This window comes from Asterias rubens, chromosome 4 (assembly GCF_902459465.1).
Source record: "Asterias rubens chromosome 4, eAstRub1.3, whole genome shotgun sequence".
NCBI lineage: Eukaryota > Metazoa > Echinodermata > Asteroidea > Forcipulatida > Asteriidae > Asterias > Asterias rubens.
Window position 1 is genome coordinate 9,640,525 of NC_047065.1, and position 13,171 is coordinate 9,653,695.

At 38.6% G+C, this 13,171-nt stretch overlaps 1 protein-coding gene across 1 annotated transcript in view; it reads right to left on the minus strand.

The window, feature by feature from the left end:
• Nucleotides 1-2,426, minus strand: part of LOC117289194 (protein broad-minded-like) — a 76,258-nt gene extending 73,832 nt beyond the window's left edge. Inside the window, exon 1 of the mRNA XM_033770194.1 lies at nt 2,282-2,426. The gene's annotated coding sequence lies outside the window, so the exon portion shown is untranslated. The remainder of the gene's footprint in view (nt 1-2,281) is intronic.
• Nucleotides 2,427-13,171: the final 10,745 nt, after the last annotated feature.

Sequence of the window (13,171 nt, forward strand, 5' to 3'; positions counted from 1 at the left end):
TGCAAGATTGAGTTTCATTCTGTTTTAGTCACCAGATGGATCACGTGAGGTGGTTACTATTTGGGATTCTATGGTGTGCCAATATGAAGAAAAAGATAAAATATTTTAAGTGAAAATGACAGAATTTATTTTTTTGATTAACTGCATTCTAGAGCAAGCTAGTCGAAACGTTGAGACCAATTTCAGAACCGACTCCGCGGCAGTACAGTTAATTACGATCCTATAAGCTAAAGTAGTAGCCAAGTCTAATTTCTATACCATCCGCCCTGGTAATAGTTAAAAGCAGGACAGTTCTTTTCAGAACTGAGATGTCTCCCGAACCTCCGAATTATCTACTCCACGGCAGTAGAATAAAGCAAGACAGTTCCCTAAGAACAACTCTACCTGGCAAGAAGATACACACATGGTGTTACCGCAAACCAAATATACATTGATACCTCACCATGCAATGCCTCAAATCCTATATAACTGCATACTGTAATAAATTCCGATAAGCGTAAAAAATATTACGTCTATATTAAAGAGAATATATCATAGATTGGTTTCTTTTCTCCTGAAACAAAACATTACTGGTCTAAAATGGGGGAAAACGGATTGTTATGAAGTGTGTGTGTTTTAAGGGGGGTGGGGTGTTTTACTACCATGTCTTATGATATCTCTCGATTGTAATATAGTAGCCATAATGCCTTGGGACAAAAATGTAATTAAATTTGTTAAGTAGTAATTGAATAATATTTTTTTTTTTTTTTGCATGCCATACTAGCTTCTGAATATTCAATAAAATACCAACCAATGAAAGGTGTGAAAACATATGACGTTGCTCCAATGTCGTGCATGCATAAGCACTGTTAATGGCGGACTGTCTCTCGCAACGTAAAACCAAAACTTAAAAAATTTCAACACACCATGAAGTGTAAGTGTTATTTTTTAAAAATTGGATAGATGATTTGAAAAAAAAACATTCAGTTTTTGATTGTGAATAATTTTCCTGTTATCCTACTGAAAACACATGACACCAGGATAGTATCTAATTTACCTCAATGAGATATCCCTTTTTGTAAAAATGAGTGATAAAGTGGTGGCGCCATACGGAAAGTTATCCCTTACGTGCTTCTATGGGTGCGTTCGTTTAGCTTCCCTGGGTCGACCCCGGTGCATTCGAAGGAAAAGTTTCCGTATGGCGCCACCACTTTTTCATTCGAAATAAAATAATATAGTATCTAATTTACCTGATTGATATATCCCTTTTTGTAAAAATGAGTGAAAAAGTGGTGGCGCCATACGGAAAGTTATCCCATTCGAATAGCTCTGACGTCATTCCAGGGGCTCACCTGAGTCAGCCCCCAGTGCCCTGCTTGTGGAGTGTGTCACTTGGGGGCTGGCCCCAGGTGCATGTCGTCAATACGACAGCGGTGAGTAATCGTTCGTCAGGGGCTCACCCGAGTGAGCACTGTGGGGTAGACCCAGGGAAGCTAAACGAACCAACCTGAGTTTTGGTCAAGGGAGAGGAGACTCTTTGCGTGGCAAATAATACCACACAATTTTTATCTAGGGACTGTTTACATCGCGCACAGAGAGGTCAAATATTTGCCACGATTTTAGGGACAGCTCGAAAACAGGACCTCCAATGATATATGCATCATCCGTCCTCAATCAAGAAATACTCGTCCTAAATCAGGGAAGGTACATGTTTGGTAACTACTCAAAACAAATATTAACATAAAAACGACTTGCTAATGAGCATTGGGGAACTGTTGATAGTACTTTAGTAGTAACTATAAAACATCATTGTGGGAAACGATTGCCTCTGAAGTAACGTAGTTGACGTACAGAGTGGAGTGGATTCTATAATTGTACCTCCTTGAGAAAGAGGTAATTTCTTACTAAAATAATAAAAGACTTCTAGCTAGAGTAGAAGTCTTTTATTATTATCTGAAAGCACACAAATTCGTCCATCATCAAGGGTGTTTTTTCTTTCATCATTATCTCGCAACTTCGATGACCAATTGGGAAAAGTTTCCGTATGGCGCCACCACTTTTTCATTCGATATGAAATAATATAGTATCTAATTTACCTCAATGAGATATCCTTTTTTGTAAAAATTAGTGAAAAAGTGGTGGCGCTATACGGAATGTTATCCACCAATTGAACCCAAATTTTCACAGGCTTGTTATTTTATGATTATGATGGGTGGGATACACCAAGTGAGAAGACTGGTCTTTGACAATTACCAAACGTGTACCTTCCCTTTAAGCATCAGCAATGGATGAAGAAACTTACCAAAGTTGAACCAATTCAATTACAACAATTACTTTCGAAATTCCCTACTACTAGTAGTAGTACTACGGTCGATTGCTCAGTGTGGGAGTCGGACGTACGTCGGTTTGTTGTTGACACGACAACAACGAATGCTGGTACCGGTCATCTCGCCACCTAGCAAGCTCTCGCCACCAACAAAGTCGCCCCCTGCAAAGTCGCCCCCTAACCGGCTCGCCCCGGGTACGGGTCGTTACAAAGTCGCCCCTGACAATGTCGCCCCCAAACAATGTCGCCCCTGACAATGTCGCGCGCCCACGAGATATACTCACACCATAGAGCTTATATGGGGGCTGGTCATCTCGCCACCTAGCAAGCTCGCCACCAACAAAGTCGCCCCCTGCAAAGTCTCCCCCTAACCGGCTCGCCCCAAGTTGTTACAAAGTCGGCCCCTGACAATGTCGCCCCTAGCAAAGTCGCCCCCAGAAAATAAGTTAGGATTCTTACCGTATCCTGGTGTCATTTGTTTTCAGTAGGGTAACAGGAAAATTATTCACAATCAAAAACTGAATGTTTTTTTTTCAAATCATCTATCCAATTTTTTAACAATAACACTTACACTTCATGGTGTGTTGAAATTTTGAAAGTTTTGGTTTTACGTTGCGAGTAACAGTCCGCCATTAACAGTACTTATGCATGCACGACATTGGAGCAACGTCACATGTTTTCACACCTTTCATTGGTTGGTATTTTATTGAATATTCAGAAGCTAGTATGGCGTGCAAAATAAATCAAAAATATTATTCAATTACTACTTAACGAATTTAATTACATATGAGGGTCGATAACGTATGACGCTACGATAGTATATTAATGGCTTTTGCGAATTCAATTATAAAGTAGAGCCTACTGACAATGTCGCCCCCGCGGCCAATGTCGCCCCAGAAAATAATTAAGGATTCTTTATAATGGCTTATTGTATTGGAAATAATGTCAATTCATAAATACCCCAGACAGTACTCCTATTGGTGGAGAGCGCGTCACGTGGGGGTGTTTAAACAGTTGATAAAGACACAGCTGAAGCTGTTTCAGACCGGCTGTACGCGCAACCCACGCGCATGAAACAGATTCTTCACAAAGTTTTAGAAAAAAATATTTCAAACCACGAATTTTCAATTGTGTCTATAATTGTATTTTTATGAATGGGAATAAAAGAGTAGTAATGTCCGTTTAAAACCTTGCAGGGTCGTTTCCGTGCGATAAAGGCTCTCGCCTCGGGCCATTATCACTTTTATTCCATTAGTAAACTCTGCTTGAGGAAAAACGTCATCAATAATAATAACTCCATGCACAAAGTTCAAATTTTTGGTCAATGATTTTATTAACTAACGACGCTCAATTTACCAAACACTTATTAAAAATATTATTAAAATATTGTAAACTTTTTTTTAACAAATGATATTATAAGGCTAAATAGCAATTACTGAATTACAGGTGTAACATTTTAAAGAAATCGTAAAACTAACTGTTTCGTTAGTGGATATGGTGGAAAGCTTAATGAGTTTCTAAAAGTGCAAAACTAATAAAATAACCATGAGAATGATTTTTTTGACATTATCTCAGAAATTAATAATAATCACCGTTTAAAAAAGACTTCTTTCTTTAGCATAATTTAGGTGAACTAAAGTGAAACAAAACGTTAGAAAATGAAATTTCCTTTGCAGTTTGTGTAAGAAAATATGTACTATTTTATAGGGGAATTTTAATTGTAACTAATTATCATACCTCTTTTTTTAAATATAATAGGCCAAACATATTTTTATGGTTCTTAACTTTTATAAAATATTTCTCATTATAAGTATTGACTAACTCGGCTTCGCTTCAGGTTCCATTTCCCCCTCGTGTGTACAAAACGCCATGGACCCCGTCACAGCGTGCAACTAATTGTATAAGGTACCCAATTCAATTAGAAGGCAGGGATCAGTACACAAAATCAAAATTTGTCTTAGTTGTAAAAATTCATCACATCTCAATTTTCAACAATAATAATATTTCTTAAAACCTGTAAGAAACACATTGCTTTTATAATATCTGGCTCTTTACACTGTGAAGTGTTTGTGGACATGGATCTGGTTGGGAAACATGTTTTGAAATTATCATTCACACTATATTTGCCTCAAAACTGCAAAGTTTTCCATTTACTTTGTGAACTAAAATGTCTGCTAATTTGAGGAGTCCAGAATTTGCTTCAACAAAATGACAGACTGTGTTAGTTCAAAAGGGTATAACAAGAAAACCAAACAATTTTCAGGTATATTTATGTGTGGGTAATTTTTTTCAAAAATTGAAAAATCTTTCCAACCATGTGGGCCTATTCTTTTCATAGCAAGAACTCCCTAAAGCACAAAACACGAGCCCCTAATGCATCATTTCCCTTTAAGCAGTTGCATTAAAAAGTCAGGCTCAGTACTTATTATCAAACCTTGTTGAAAATTCGTCACATCTCAAATTTCAACAATTTCGATCACATTATTGTCATCAAAACCCTCTCCAAGAGAAACATTGCTTTTAGATTTGACACTTTGGACTATGAAAGCATTTGTTACATGGGCAATATCCACACTAATGGTAGTCTAGGTTCCTAGACCATTGGTGTTGCGTGGTCTCACACACAACCAACGTTCCGATTATGCACGGCAAAAACTGTACACGCTTGTAATGAACGAACGCTAGCGGGCGCTCTGTTTCTCTGATTTCCTGTGCTCACCAAAGACCTTATCGCAAATACCAATGCGCAAGCGCAGACTGTTGAATAAGGTGCATTGTGGGATATATATGGATCAAATTTGGATACCAGCTAGACCACAATGCACCTAATTCCAAGCTTTACGCGCGCCCCGGTATTTGCGATAAGGTCTAAGCACAGGAAATCAGAGAAACAGAGCGCCCGCTAGCGTTCGTTCATTACAAGCGTGTACAGTTTTTGCCGTGCATAATCGGAACGTTGGTTGTGTGTGACCACGCAACACCAATGGTCTAGGAACATAGACTACACTAATGGGCACAAAAGTGTGACATGGAAAGGGAATGTTGGATAAGTAACAAAATTAAGTATGTTGTCATGTATTTTTGTCTGTGTACATGTACATTCAGAAGCACATGAGGATTGTGGTTATAACAAAAAAAGATGCCTGTCTTAAAAAGTTATCCCTTTGGTCCATTAGTGTGGTCGAATATGAATCTGGGCCATTTTAATAAAGCTTAAAAGCAAAACAACTTGCTCAGCACAGAAAAGTATTGCTTAACAGAAACAGGTTTCCCCCCAAAAATAACATCAGTTTAACTAATTAGCAACTAAATTTGTCAATAAGTGTTTTCTGCATAACAGCTTTATGAAATAGGGCCCTGGGATGGAAACATGTTTTGGAAGTATAGTATATTTATCAACACTAAAAGGTGCCTCAAAACTGTGTGGATTTCTTTATACTTAGTGTTTTGTGGAGTCAAAAATTCCATTTATTTTGCGAACTAAAATAACACGTCATTTTTAGGAGTCCATAATTTGCTTCAACAAAATGACAGACTGTGTTACTTCAAGACAGTTAGAAAGAAAACCAAACAATTTCCAGGTACATGTTTATCTGTGTGGGATCATTATTTTTTTATTTTAAAACATATTTTCAACCACATCCATTTCACAGCAAGCACTTTCTAAAGCCCAAAACAGTAACACCCAACTCGAAAGCGAAGTGTCCCCTTTAGGCATTTGGGATTATACTCAGATACGAATAAAAAAAGCAAACAAATTATATTTTGATTGATTGCCACAGCCTCTGAAAACTGTTTTATTTCCCAAAAAAAAAATTGTGAAGGTTGCCGAAAAACTTACGGCTAGCCAGTCACACACATAAAAATAGCTTAGGGTACGACTGACCCCACAATTGTTTGGCCAGTACTTGGCTTCTTCTGCCCACATAACACTCATCAAATTTGCCCAGTACCTGGATTCTTCTTCCCATGAACACGTGACCTCAACCATTACTGGGCACCACGCCCGAAGTAATTAATTGGCAAACAATTGCCACATCACAACAAATCTGTCCAACCTGGCTTCTTCTTCCAATGTACACGTAACACAACCATTAATGGGCACCACGCCCCTATTACTTATTTGGCACACAAATGTTATATTTGTTAACTGGCACCTGGTTAACACCATTTAACCCTGTACCATTGGTGGTACAATCCATATGTCATCCCCCACACACACTAGAACGTATATTATACCGCAAATTCACTTTCAAGAAGAAAGTGAACACATTACTGATTCTTTTCATATATTGGTTTTGCCAGTTCAACGTTAAACCTTCAAAAGAGTACATGAAATTACCGTGCTTTCATAGTTACGAACTTTGTGAAACATCAACGGCTGTTTTGAAGCTGTAAACGAACATTCCATTGGTCAAAGTTCTGATGCAACACAATTATTAGAACGCAGTTTGGTCAGGACCCAGGATGTACATTTTGCCAAATCCGTTTTGTATTAAGCAATCGGCCGTCGGGTTTTGTTAACGAAAGAGCCCTCATGTGCGGCTGAATCGGGTATACTCTATTTTTACGAATTTCTCCATGCCAAGTACCATCGTTGCCAAGTAATACCCTTCCCCAATATTAAAGCTCAATTCAAGAAACAGACAACAATTCCTTTAGTTGGAGACTGCAAGAGAGAAGGTGAGGAGGGGAGACGACGTTTCACATTTATGTTGTGCACGCTCAACAATTTATATACACAAATAAAGTAAGCATGTGAAATCGAGTCCAACCTCTCCTTACATTCTGGTCAGTGTATTGTGAGTGGTGTGTTGTCTGGTTTTGAGACAGGCCACCTGTTGCTTGGTCGCCGTGGGACCACTTTAGGTTGAAAGTGGGTGGCGACCTCGGACTTACAATAAATCTCCATACAGAAGTTGCACTATTGATGCAAAACGTATTGCAAGTCTACAAAACCCAAACTCCCACTTACGAGTCATCTCATTGGGTAAAGTTTGGGCGGCGACTATGGCGTGTCAAACGTTGCATTATTCGATAATGTACAATATATGTGCGATGTTTCTCATATATATGCGATAATTGTCACATTATTATGTGCGATATTCATTTGATGTATGCAATAAATGTAATATATATGCAATAAATGTAATATATATGCAATAAATGTAATATATATGCAATAAATGTAATACATATGCAATAAATTGTAATATATGTGCGATAAATTGTTATATATGTGCAATAAATTGTAATATATGTGCAATAAGTTGTAATATATACATCTTATTGAACCATAGGAACCATACTATACCGTCCACAGTATAGTCTGGCCCGATCCAAAACATTACGGATACGGGGATCAAGTGGACAGGAAGCCATACTATATCCCACAATTCCGTTTTCGCACATATATAAGAACGGACATCGCACATGTATATTAAATTATCGCATATGTATATCGTCTCAAAACATCGCATACAAATGATCGCATATAATATACTACAAAATTATCGCACATATATTAAAAATTATCGCACATATATTACAATTTATCGCACATATATTACAATTTATTGCACATATATTACAATTTATCGCACATATTATTACAATTTATCGCACATATATTACAATTTATCGCACATATATTACAATTTATTGCATATATATTACATTTATTGCATATATATTACATTTATCGCATATATATTACATTTATTGCATATATATTACATTTATTGCTAACATCAAATAAATATCGCACATATGTGACAATTATCGCATATATATGAGAAACATCGCACATATATTGTACATTATCGAATAATGCAACGTTTGACACGCCATAGGTGACCGTGTGTAACCACTGGTCGATGTTGTTACCAGACTTCCTAGAAATCCTTCTGACAGGTGACTAACCAAACGGCATGAGAATTATGGACAAGGCGGATGGGATCAAACGGAAGCTTTATCATTTCGAATCATTGTGTAGGGCTATAGGTTGGAAGGAGCCTGAAAGGTGTCTATTAATAACATTTTAGGGTTGGGGTGGGGTGGGGTGGGGGCTTACACAAATAAAGTAAGCATGTGAAATCAAGCCCAACCTCTCCTTACATTCTGGTCAGTGTATTGTGAGTGGTGTGTTGTCTGGTTTTGAGACAGGCCACCTGTTGCTTGGTGAAGGAGGTCGCCGTGGGACCACTTTAGGTTGAAAGTGGGTGGGGACCTCGGACTTACAATAAATATCCATACATAAGTTGCACTATTGATGCAAAACGTATCTTGCTGTTTTTAAACTATGGACACTATCTGTATAGAACAAATTATTTACAAGAAGAGAGTGTATACATTCTGATTCTTTTTGCCAGTAAACTCAAATGAGTACATGAATACCGTTTTAGAATACGGTTTGTTCATTGAGGTATAGTGTTGCAGTTTCAGAGTTTACCCCATCACGGAAGTTTGTGAAACTTATACACGTACGTCAAAGGCTGTTTTGAAGCTGTAAAAAAAAGAACTTTGCATTATTTTTGTTGTTGTCAAAGTTGTGGAGCAAAACGACATTAAGTTTCCTTTTGTATAAGTCCATTCACAAAATTGGTTAGAGCAGTGTGCCGGTCAGGTCTCAGAATGTACATTTTGCCAAGTCCATTTTGTAGCCTACTTTAGCAATCGGCCCGTCGGGTTGGTTACTGGAGATAATGTTAACAAAAGAGCCCTCATGTGGCTGAATGGGGTACATTTTTAGGAGTTTGTCTATTACAAAATTGACCTAAACTGGACGTAACAAACCCTAAAAATAACTTGACATGCTTTCTGAAAGTGAAATAAGTTAGAGAAAATTAAGGAGTGAGGACGAATTTACCACACAAAATTTAATGAAGTTAAAGGTAATATCAGGGTACATGGAAAGTTAGAAATTCTCTACTAACTAAACAAGCGCAGGCAAGGCGTTAACCCGTCTTACCTCCTTAAGGATGGTAACCAAATTAACAATAGCAAGGAAATTGCTGAAGCATTTAATAGCTACTTTGTTAACATCGGCAATAGCCATTCTAGTCAGCTTCCGTTATGTAACACCACCTCCGATTCTTTCTTAAGCAACGCATGTTCAAATTCACTCTTTTTTATACCCAATACTAAGGAGGAGGTTGTGGATTGCATTAACAGTGGGTGCGTTCGTTTAGCTTCCCTGGGTCATCCCCGGTCTGCCCCGATGCGTTCGAATAGCTTTTGACGTCATTCCAGGGGCTCACCCGGGTCAGCCACCAGAGCCCTGCTTGTGGAGTGGGTCACTTGTGGGCCGGCCCCAGGTAAACGCAGTCACTACGAGAGCGGCGAGTGGTCGTTCGTTTAGCTTTTATCAGGGGCTCACCCGAGTGTGAGCACTGCGGGGTAGACCCAGGGAAGCTAAACGAACGCACCCAAAATACCTTCTGGGAAGGCCCCTGGATTCGATGGTTTAAGTCCTTTTGTTATTAAACAGGCTAGGTATGCACTAGCTAAGCCGCGGGCTGAAATCTTCAACAAGTGTTTAACAGCTGGAATATTTCCCGATAGTTTAAAAATAGCACAGGTAAGAATGAATTTACTAATTATAGACCTATCTCAGCCTTGTCCGCGTTTTAAACATTATTTGAAAAGCTTATTTATAAGAGATTAATGTCTTTCATCGATGAACATAACATTATTTCTGAGTCGCAATTTGGGTTCAGAAAAAATCGCTCAACTGAAATGGCGACATCGTATGTTATTAGTAAATTATGTAATGCGATTGATCATAATAATTTCTCCATAGGTATCTTTTTGGACTTATCAAAAGCATTTGATACAGTAAATCACGACATACTTGTCAGAAAATTTAAGCACTATGGAGTGAGAGGAACAGCCCTTGGCTTACTCAAAAGTTACTTGTGCAACAGAAAGCAATATGTATCATTTGGCTCTGAAAGTATACCAGGCATGACATAACGTGTGGCGTACCCCAAGGTTTCGTGCTGGGCCCTTTACTCTTTATTCTTTATATTAATGACATATGTAATACTTCAGACAAATTAACGTTTTGTTTACTCTTTATTCTTTATATTAATGACATATGTAATACTTCAGACAAATTAACGTTTTGTTTACTTGCTGATGGCACAAGCTTACTGTATACGCACAATAATGTTGATGAGGCTATTCGAAACCTTACTATGGAACTTGTAAAACTCAGTACATGGCTCCTAGCAAACAAATTATGTATTAATGTACTTAAATCAAATTTTATTATTATTTGTGCCTACATCTCATATTGGAATAGTTTAAATGATTCTCTTAAATCTTCACCGTCTTTATCTATGTTTGTTAAAAACCTAAGAGCTCAGTTCCTTGACTCTTATTCATAGTCTCAAAAGGTGTAACTTGTAAGTTGTGTTGGCCTTGTCTCATATTGTCTTGTCCGCTTCCTTTGTCCTTTGTCCTGTCACGGTTCCGTGGTTTTATGTTTGTTTGTCCATAGGTTATGGTACAAAAGCGTTATGCTTCACCTTACTCCTAAATGTTGTCATTCTGCCGAGTATTATTGATTCATTGTGCACCAAATATATTTATTATCTCATGTTACTGTGCTACTTGGGTAATTTAAACTTATTGTGCTTTTTTGTAATGAATTGCAGCATTGAAATAAATGTTACTGAAAATACCGTTTTTATTTAGTTTGTACGATATATAGGGTTACAGAGATATGGGATGTATGGAGGTTTGTTCCTAGAGCAGCGTGAACATGAACGGTCAGAAATTGTGGCGTAAAAATTTCGCGAGATGCAAAGTGACAATAAACAATACACTTTTTTGACGTTCACGTTCACGTTTAGTGCTCCCGTAACGTGCAGCCTATTGACCTGAAAGTTTACAGGACAAATGTAGATGGGAATAAACTAAAAAGAGGCCTCTGCTCTTACCGCCCCCCCGAAAAAATCCCCCCAAAACAACGGTGGTAAAAAAAACAGTAGATAGATTAGATTTTTGGCACACAGCATGTTCCGAAAACTCGCTTTATTTAGTGCTGTAACAACTCTATGTATCGTCGGACATGACGCTCCATAAATCGCGATGAATAAGTGAAGGGCCCAAGATAGACTGGGTAAACTTTAAAAAAAATCAACCCTGAAGGCAAATTGTGTTAATATATGGCATACAAGTTTGTAGGGTTATTGAGGGGTGCTGAGCTCGAATTTGCTGTATGCCAAGCTCAAAAATGTCCCTTAATGCCTCAAAATCCCAAATCTAACATGGCCGCCACAGTGCGTGCAAGCTTTATGCGTGAACGGCGGGTATTGTAAACAGACAGCACCCACGCACTGCTGCACTGCCTTGTGAAGGCCGGTTCATACTCGCTGCGTATTCACTGTGTACGCAGCGCGCGGACCCGTTTTTTAAAGTCCGCAGTGCGTAAAAAGCAGCGCAGTGCGTAATCGTTTCTCGCAAATGCGTATGGATTTTTCAAAATGAAAAATTAGGTCGTACACACTAATCGGATGCGTAGTCGGACGAATTGAAATATTTTAACTTTTTGTCGGACGCAATTTCAGTGAATAATGGCAAGAACCTGATACGAAAAGATAAAAACTGTGCTTCTTTTTCCAAATCTGTGTAACACAGGCTTGAAAGAATACCGAGATGTAAAAAGGACAGCGATTTTATGGAAAGAAAGTTGGAAGAATGCCCCTTATTTTTGACCGCGCGGGGGCGCTATAAATAGTATTTTGATCACTTCCGGGGGTACACGCGATTCGCCCTGCACAAATTAATAGGCGTTCTGTCACTTTTGTTGCGCCGTAGTTTCAATTTGCTTTAGAGGTGGATTATAACGGCTCCTTTTAAAGTCTTATTGTCTGTGATGGATTAGATGTCTGTGGTTACAATGTGTTCCAATCTTTAAAAACTGTTTTGCGTATGAATGAATATACCCCCGGAAGTGATTGAGAGCGCCCTCACGCGGTCAAAAATATGGCCCATTGCGATAAAGACACTGACGGAAGGCATTTTATTAAATGACAAATGTATGACCACAAATCGACGCGTTCGTTTCGGCGCGCGAACGCAAACTGAATGCGTATTTTGTTTTTTATTTTGATTAAGTATGAACGCTAAATCCAATTTTGAATTGTCGGGTGCGTGCACGCAGTCGCAGCGAGTATGAACCATAGATATAGAATAGTATTGTATGAACCGGCCTTAACACCGCTTTCACAGTTCGACTCGGCCGCGGCTCGGCAGTTCGTCGATCTACATGTAGTAGGCTGGTGCGATGCGGCAGAAAAACAACAGTGAGTACCGAGCAGAAAATGTAATTTTTTGGACGATGTTTTTTAATTTCACTCAACAAAAAAGAAATGCAAGCATTATGAATGTATTAAGTGTGTGTGTAAAGTTTTGGTAGTGTAGTACAAAAGAAACTTTAGTTATTGCTTGCTAACGGTTGTAAAACTTTCACCTATATCAACACTGATTCGAATAACGTATAGCGTTAAGGAGGCCCAAAATATTAGACCCCTATAAGGCTCACGGGGGAGCCTTATAGTTTCTAGAAGTATGCATAAGGTACGTCGTCTAACCCAAAACGAGGTGGGCGCAGCCACACTGCAAGTAGTGGCGGACGTGCGCAATAGCTTCATTTTGGGTTAGAATGATGACGCCATGCATAAATATTAAGAGAGGCGTATAACGCGTATAACACCCTCACCCACATTACATTTCGTAATATTTGTGTAAAGGATTTTCATCATCTAGCGGGGTGCCGCGCGAAGCGCGGCATCCCGCTAGTTTTGTTTAAAGCGATGCATAAATCTATATTATAAAAGCGCTTAAATCGCATGGGCG